This window comes from Cariama cristata, unplaced genomic scaffold (genome assembly GCF_000690535.1).
Source record: "Cariama cristata isolate BGI_N322 unplaced genomic scaffold, ASM69053v1 scaffold24874, whole genome shotgun sequence".
Classification (NCBI taxonomy): domain Eukaryota; kingdom Metazoa; phylum Chordata; class Aves; order Cariamiformes; family Cariamidae; genus Cariama; species Cariama cristata.
Window position 1 is genome coordinate 59,865 of NW_009615139.1, and position 8,820 is coordinate 68,684.

The window sequence follows — 8,820 nt, forward strand, 5'->3', positions numbered from 1 at the left end:
GCTGTTGTGAGGTATGAGAAAGGAGGGGCCCGAATGCACCAATAGAAAAAAGCCGCGCCCCCCCAACCCGAGTGGGATTGGCTGAACACTTCAGGTGCTGTGTGCATCTGTGAGGGGAAGTGAGCTTAGCAACCCAGAATGTTCTGGAAACTCTAAGGGGCAGGGAGGAAGCAGCGGGTGGTGAATGCTGTGGTTTCTCAAGGGCCTTTGGCAGGTCGGTCGTCCGGCGCTGGTGCCGTCGTGCTCATGTCTCTTGTTTGCTTTTGTTTTCTCTGCCTTGTGAATCCTGCGCAGTTTCTCAGTAACTCTGGAATTAACTGTGGCTTACCCCTTTGGGTTACTAGTGCTGTGGGGAGATGGCTGCTAAGAAGCTTACCTGAAAACAAAGGTGAGAGTTGCTGTTCCCACAGTTTTTAGTTTTCTTGGTGTGACTATAGTCTGCTGTTGTGTCTGTTGCCGCCTTTTCTAATATCAGCTGCAGACGGGTGGCAACCTCCGCCTGGTGTTGGTTACTGCAAAGGGCAGGTGCCTGTGGTGCAGCTTTACTTCTGCCAGGTTGCTAATCCCTCTGGGTGTCACATAATGGTGAAACTGTCAAGAAACTGATGGGGTTTGGTCTCTTTCTAAGGGGAAAAAATACAAAGGTTGTTAATTCCTTTCTAAGATTACAAAATAAAGCACGTAACAAGGAAGAGTGTTAGTGTTTAAACTCCCAAGTGCCTAATTGCTTGGTCACCAACCAATTGTAGGTTGATTTTCTGAACAAATGAGGTTTAGCTGTGTGTCCTCCTTGGCTCTTAACAATGTGACTGAGCTCATGCGAGAGATGTTTTCTCAAGGTGACTTTTACATTTTACTAGGCTAAAGGACATTCAACTCAGACACATAAGTGCAGGTACTATTTGTTTCCATGCATGCAGGTTCACTAAATCAAGGTGTGTATGGCCACTTCAGTTTCTATATTTTTTTCTAACTGGTGTTTGACCTTTAGGTTTTAAGAATATTTAAACAAGTTTTCTGTATAAGCTCCAAGATACCCAAAGCATATGGATTTGTACAAAGCTATAAGCCATGTTCAGAGAGTTCAGTGGGTACAATACTTATTGCACCACATATTACATAGCATAGGGCTATTGGGCAGCTCTGTAGCAGACTTCGACTGCTTTTTGCTGAATTCATGTTTATGGATGGGTTGAACATAGGATGAAGTAGAGCTCTCTGAATGACTCATGGAGGCATCTGTGCTCCTTGTTGTGGGGCTGGGCTCTGTCTCCAACTACCAGAACACATGGGTCAAACATGATTCTGATAAATTCCTTAAAGTTTAAACAACCTTTTATACATTGAGATGCTCTGTCCAGACAATAATTTTGTAATTAAAATTCTGCCCATACCAAAATTTCCGTAGTTGATTCTACCAAGCCTGTAGCTGGTTGTTCATATTTGAGATTTATGAGGTCAAAGTTTTACCACTCTCAATGACTCATTTTCAATGCTGTGCTCTCAGTTTAATTTAAACCAGAGTAAACTGATAAAACCATAGATTGAGAGGTCACAGCAAAAAATAAATCAATAGCTTCAATACTCAAATAGGTTTCCATATCTCCCTACAGCCTCTGTTTTCCACTCCTTGCTGCTTCCTCCTTTCTTCTAAAGGATAACAGATTGTTTATTATTTTAGTTAGTGTTACAGCTGGCAATTTAAGGAAAGTGATTTGGCCAAAATTGACCAATTGGAGTTCAGATGATTCACTAGTGGAGAAAAAGGTTTCATGACTGTCCATAAAAGTAGTCTGTCCTCTTCACTGGGGATGTTAATTTGTGGAACCAAGGCATTTGGACTTTTGCCTCTTCTTAGCGAACATTTACAGAGTAATTACATTCTTAGTATGTCTGTTTTCTTGTTTTGAAACACTTTCAAATGTAGTCTAAAATACTTGTGTTTTAGCTGGAGGGGTTAGGGAGGAATGTATTTTTGTTTCATATCCATGGTAACTCCTTTTTTTTTTTTATTACTCTTTAGAAAGAAAATTTGCTACTCTTTAGCCTCCTTTTAAAAAAGTTATTGAAACATGGACTCTTTGTTTTCTATTAAAAATATTTTCTGCTTATTAAAACATTGAAGTAGCTCTTTCTTTTTAAAATAGAGTAAAAAGAAAAAATATTATAGAAGATGAAATACTTTAAAGCAGTATCTTTCTCATTTCAGTTCAACAGCATTAAATATTTCAATGCTGTGTAACTCCCAGTATATTTATTTTTTATGCTAGGGAAGTGAGGCCTATCGCTTTTTAGAGAATTGGTTGTGAATTTTGGTTCATCTCTAACTTCTGATAAAATCCTGCTTTTTTTTTTTTTTTATTTCCCTGAGATACATGTCCCAGATATTAACTGCTCTGTATATACCTTCTTCATGTTTAACAGGCGAAACAGATATAGTGGCTCAGCCCTAGAATTTATTTTGTGGAAGGAAAGGAATGCTTCACTAATATTTTTTTTTTTTTGAGGGAAGGAAGGGGAATTATTATATATTAGAAAAATAAATAGATCAAAGGTTATGTTATATTCAAGTACCAAAACAAGGTTCTTTTTCAGGTAGGCTCAAGAAGATGAAATATTGAATTAATCATAGTAATGCTTTTCAAGTAAGATTAGATTTTCATGTAATTTGAAAAGAACAGTAGATGGAATGAACACTGTTAGTTGTAGTTTATATTATTACTAGGAATCACTCACAGTGGTATGTATGGGAATTGGAAGTAACCAGGGGCTACATAAAAGTTTGTACTTCAGCAGTGTCCTCAGGCTAACAGAGCTGCTCTAAACTTGCAAGTTTCACTGGTGAGCAGTCTTCAGGTTGGCCTCAGAGGTTTAATTTTCATCAGCCTTGCCACATTTTCCATGAAGAGTGAATCTAAAAACATTGTTCACGCTTGCACTGCTCCATCTGTGGAAAAATGCAAATGATGTCATCGTAGGACCTGCAGAAGTGAATGTATGCTAAAGAGTGACCTTTTTATGTGCAACACTTTTTTTTTTTCTAATGGAAAGGAATAGATGTGGGGTCAAACAGATGATGCAGAATGTGTGCATTGAGAAAAGAAAAACCAAAATACTTTTGTTTAATAGCTTCCCCCCTTCTATCAGACAGGAAGTGGCTGGGATGAGCTCGTATGTGTTGGAGGATTTACTCTTACATGGGTGTCTTTTTTATATGGTCAGTAATGTTCCCAGCTTCTGTGAATCTGAGAAGTCCAAGCAATATGTTACAAAGCCTTACCACTTGAGTAATCTTAAAAGTTTGAGCTGGATAAAAAAATTTTTATACGTTCAGAAGAAATATTGTTGGAACAGATTTTATTAATTTTTTTTTTACTTTTATTGTGGGAGAGGGGAAGCTCATTCCTTGCTTTTCCTTTGTGTTTTCCTATTTCTTTTGTGTTCTTCCCAACAAAATTTTTGTAAGACATTGTAAGCAACAGAAAAATTTTGCTTTTTCAAAGCTCTAAGAAAAACAACTTAAAGTGAAAGATTGTGACAGAAATATTTGAGTTTTGTTTAATTTTTCTTTTGTTCTGTATTAGACTATGTTGTTTTGAAGTGACTGCTGACAGGAACCTCCTGGAGGAAAGGAGTGATTGCTGAGGGAGCTGCTGAGCAGGCACTCTCAAGAAGTGGAAGCTTCAACAGGCTGCAGAGCCTAGTAGGAATAGTGCCACTGGAGCTTGCCATGTGGAGAGAGAGACCCAGCCAGCCAGGCCGAAGATTCTTCAAGAAGAGCTGCCTGTGGACCCAGAGGGTAATGGGCAAGGCTTGCTGCCATTGAGGCAGTTGAATTGGCATCACCAAGCCAGAAAGTGGGGACCTGCCTGGAGGGATGCAGTAGGTAAGCAAATAATAATAATATTTATATTTACTATCTAGAATACAGTACAGTCACAGTTGCTTTGCAATTTTATGAAACTGGTCTTGAAGCTTCACTGTCCTTTCTATTCAGTCAGTGATTTTGGTATCCAAATTACTATTTTTGGTTTCTAGGCTCATGTTTGAAAGGTATCTAAGAGAGAGACTCTAGAATCAAAAGTGACTTGTTATGATAGGTCCCCTGGCAAGTGCAGTTCCCCCCTCTCCCCTGCTTAATCAACTGTGTAGTGTAGTAACTGTTTATTTTCACCTGAGGGCATTTGTTAGGCCAAATGAAGTATACTTGGCTCTAGAATGAAGCATCTGAAAACGTGTATTTTTCTTATGCCAGTTATTTTGATGGTAGATGCGTTAGCATGTTTTGCATTTCTACAGTATGGACTCTCTGGTATGTTCTCACAAAAAGTTTGCTTTTGATTATGAGTGTAGTAAAATGGGGAGGAGGTGGCATTTGAATTTTGTAGAGTGGTGATGGAAAAAATACCGTACTGAAAAAATTCTCCTGTGCTTGTCTTTTTAAAAAATGTGTTCTGATTGCAGAGAGGAATGTCCTTGTTGGCAGAAGCAATCCTTTTTAGGTTATTGAGGTAGGAGTGATGAACTTTCCTCTGAGTAAATGAAATGAAATTTGAAGACTTTTATCATTGGAATTTTTGAGAAGTGTTTTCCTTGTTTCTGAATTAGTAAGGTAGATGTGCTGATATATAAAATTTGTAAGGGAGTCTAGTATTGGCTAGGAGGTACTGACTAGTTTGACCGAATCCCAGTTTCAAAACGGATTTTGGTACTTAAAACTGTAAATTCCATGTTACATTAACACATTGTAGAGTTCACTCTCCTAGCAATGGAAAAACGTATGCTCTGCGAGCTGGTATGAGAGCTTGGTTTGTTGAAAGTCATGTACATGTTTGTATACTTTGTGCCTACCTTTGCCAATGAGAAAGTCAATGGAAGAAAAGAGTTGATGGCTATCCATGTGTTGAAACTGATTTATAAGAAAATGTTGGTTACCGTTGTGTGTGTTGGAAATGTCCTAATCTGAGAAACAAAGGTTCGATTTGCTGTCTGCAGTGTGGCTGCTTTTGAGGATTCTTCAGTCAAGCAACCTGATCTTAGTGTATCAATTGGGAATGAAGTTTAATTTTGCTTAGTAACTTTGTGACTGACATAGTTTGGGAAAATGGAATGACATATGTTATGGCAAGAGACTCTGATTTAGTAACTACACAATTTACATATTATTTCAATTATGATTTTTTATTTTTTCCTGGTGCTCTTGAGACTGCACTTCACTGCAGTACTGTCTTATTTAAAGTGCAGGGAAAGAAAGTAATGTTCACTGATTTCTTTGGTCCCTTCTTGTCTATTTGTGGACCTGTCGTGACTCATTCTGACCCACATGTGCGATCTTCTACCTCAGGGGAACCAGGTTATGAAGGAAATACTCTGGCACAAAAAGTTAGGTAGCTGTGCACATTCACTGAAAAACTGGGAAGTGCTGTCAGACCTGTGGGTTAGAGGTAGCTGAAAGTAGGGTAGGATCTACTGGGTGTGTAATTATTTCTTAGACTGAGAAATAACGAGTTACAGAGTATGTCAAGTTGTTCAAAAGCAGCAGGGAATTTCTAAACATTTTCATGGATTACTTCGGCTTTGGTTTGATAATGTATAGTAGCAGTTATTTGCTACAATCAACTTTCAGTGTTATTAACAGTCTAAAACAGCATAAGTAGGCAAAAGATGTCTTAGTGAAAAGGCAGATAATGGCTTCTATAATCAGTAGTGATAGGCACCAAAATGTGTTTCTCAGTTTATCTTTCTATTCAATGAAAATATCTTCTGTTTATTTACATACAAAGATTTTCTTGGCTAAGAAAATTAAAACTTCTACCCAAATTGAGCAAAGTGATGCAATTAAAAAAAGTAGCAGAACCAGACACCTGAACGATGCAGATTTCAGCATCAGATCTAGAGTTTGCAGCATGAACTACATTCTTTTTCCCAACGCATCCTCCTGTTGTGATGCTTTTAGATTGAGGTCTGGATTTCTGTTTTGTGAATTACATTCCTTCTTGCAAGAAAACCAGTTTGGTTAAAGATTATATTTCTCAGGAAAAAAGGTCCAGAATGCAGAGACTTCTAACATGGAGGCAGATGTGTCTCAATGATGTGTTTTGTTATCGGTAGGGAAGGTGCTGACTTTTACTGTTCTGTAATTAAAAAAACCCAAACCTACTAATTCTCTGGTGTCTTAAAATGGGACTTTTCTATAATAATGTCTGTCACCACAATGTAAAGAAGTTTCTTTCACAATGTGAAACCTGAGGTGGCTGAAAATATCTTCTAGTGACTCTTGATAGTGTGATATCTGATGTGTGCCATTGATTAATAGTAGCTGTGTTGAAAGCAATCTGTTGGGAGAAAAGGTACTCTTAAGAATTTGGAAGGAAAAAAAACGTCCAAAACTTCAAGAACTCTACACCTTCTACATTCGTGAGATCTATTGTGCCCATGTTGCAAAATGAGACACGTAGGACATGTTGGACTTAATGCAGATAATACAGATAATCATTTGCATCAAGCAAAGTGCATATGCATGTGTTTCTGTCCAGCAGATGTCCTGCTGCAGAAGTATGGGAGTCTGTGCCAAGAGAGAAATCTTGCATTTAATTAAAATGTTTTCCTGTTTTTTACTGGCATTCCAACTAAACCTGGTCAGACCATTAGGTATCAAGGCTGGTAGCATAAAAGTTTATACACTTGTTCAATTTTTGACACCTGAGAACTGTAGACTAGAATTTACATACAGTTTAAATTAAATTTTACAGCAGATCTATGTTTACATATTACATAAGGAGAAGTTATGTGATCTATACTTTGTATCTGTAATTGGCTTTGTGATGCATTTGAATCATTAGGATTCAAAGAGCCAGTCTTAAATATTCTTCACAAATATCTGTGTTTGGTGCAGGGGGAGGGAAGGAAAATTCTTTGTTTTCAAAATCTCTGAAGTTCTTAAAATGCAAAATGTTTTCTTTAGGTCAATTGATTATTGACATCAGATATTCCCATTTCTCAGATGGTGAACTGAAACAAGGCCTGCTTGGTGAGAACAAAGGCTGTTTTATTACAGTGGATGATTAGACTTGCAAACCTAATTATCCCCTTTGGGACTTGGCACAGACCTAATGCAGCTTGGATTATGGAGGCAGGTTCTTACCTTCAACTTTGTTCAATAGATTTCTGACAAGTCTGGTCTTACGGATGATTAAATTTCAGTACAGTGATTAGAGAGCTTTCTGCAAAAGAATCACTGGATTTTTGGGGGGTTGGAATGGAACAACTCTTCTGTTTCACTTTGAGGTTTGGTTTTTATCCCTCCCTATTATTTTTAGTCAGGGGAAAAAAGTAAGTGGTTGTTTGTTGTTTGTGTTTTTGTTTTTTATTTTTTTTCAAGTAGACCTATCCTTCAGTTCTGATGTATGACGATTGATGCACTGTGTATCTACCATCTGTATAAGGTTTATGTTTGCAAAATGAGATTGTTATAAATGGTAACTGTGGTCACTGGGCAATTTTATTGCTACATTGAGTTTTAGCTTGGTGAGCTGATGAATGGCACATGAGGTAAGGTAATTTAGGTAGTTACTTATAGTGCCTGTGGTGTGTAAACAGACTGCCCGAACCCTCAGACAAATTCATGCCTACTTAGTGTCTCCCCAAGGCTGTGAGTGAAGATGTAACAGGTTGTAGGTAGGATCTGGAACTTCAGTGATAAAGTCAGTTGATCCAACTTCAGGTATTCACATTAGCTGATTGTTATTGAAGCTTCTAAAGCATGAAAGCATATTTAATTTTCTGGAGGAGGACAATAAAAAGAGAATTTTATTGAAATCTAAATTCTAAGCCTCAAAAACTTACTCCTGGAGTATTACCAGTGTAAACATCAGTCCTTTTTCCAGGCTGTACTTACCACTAAATTTGTATTATTATAACCCTGAGTCAAGCTACATATCAAAACACATCTATCCATCTCTTTTAATATACTCAGCACCTATCCTGCTGCATTCTTGTAATGGAGGTAGGAATACTTGCAAATAATCCTGCAAACACTAATGCTAGAAGAGTTGTAAGGGGTTTTCTTGCAGAATTGCCAGATACTTAATTATGAGCACCCTTGTACAGAAGCTTTTCTTATGTGCTGTCTTAGGTAGATTTTATTGTATCCTTTTGTTTTGTCCCTTAAGAAGGGTTTTAATAGCCTGTCAGCCTATCCTGTTTTCAACAAAACTTAAATGGCTGTCATTTATTTCAGACTACCATCTCAAAAAATAAAAAAATATTTAAAAAAAACAAAACAAACAAAACAAAAAACAAACACACACACACACACACACACCCCCCAAACTGGCCAGTAGATTAAGAAGTGATTGGGAGGAAGAGCGAAGTGAGATGTTTGGGTTGGGTTTTTTTTAAGCCTTCTTTCTCTGAGACTAGGCTAAAGTATCTTCCACTAAATATGTGATGTTCTCACTCTAATTAGCTATGTATTTTCTACACTGAAAGATGAGGAAAGCCCTACAGCCTTACAAACAGCTCTTAGACAGACAGACACAGATTTTTCTTCCTCATAATAAATTATTCAGGTAATCTTACTGAACAGTAAGAATGTGCTGTACATCAAACTGATTTAAAAAAAATTAAGTTGAAACCTCATACATTAATAATGCTGCTGCTTAGTTAAGATCACTTTTACTGTAGTTTGGCACAGTCAAGAATCCAATGAATAGTACAGTAATTCTGAAAGTTATAAATACATAGTCTGGACAAAAATACTAGCAGTCAAGTATCTTGTACTCTATATTGTATTATATTTTGAAAAATATGTACTGGTAG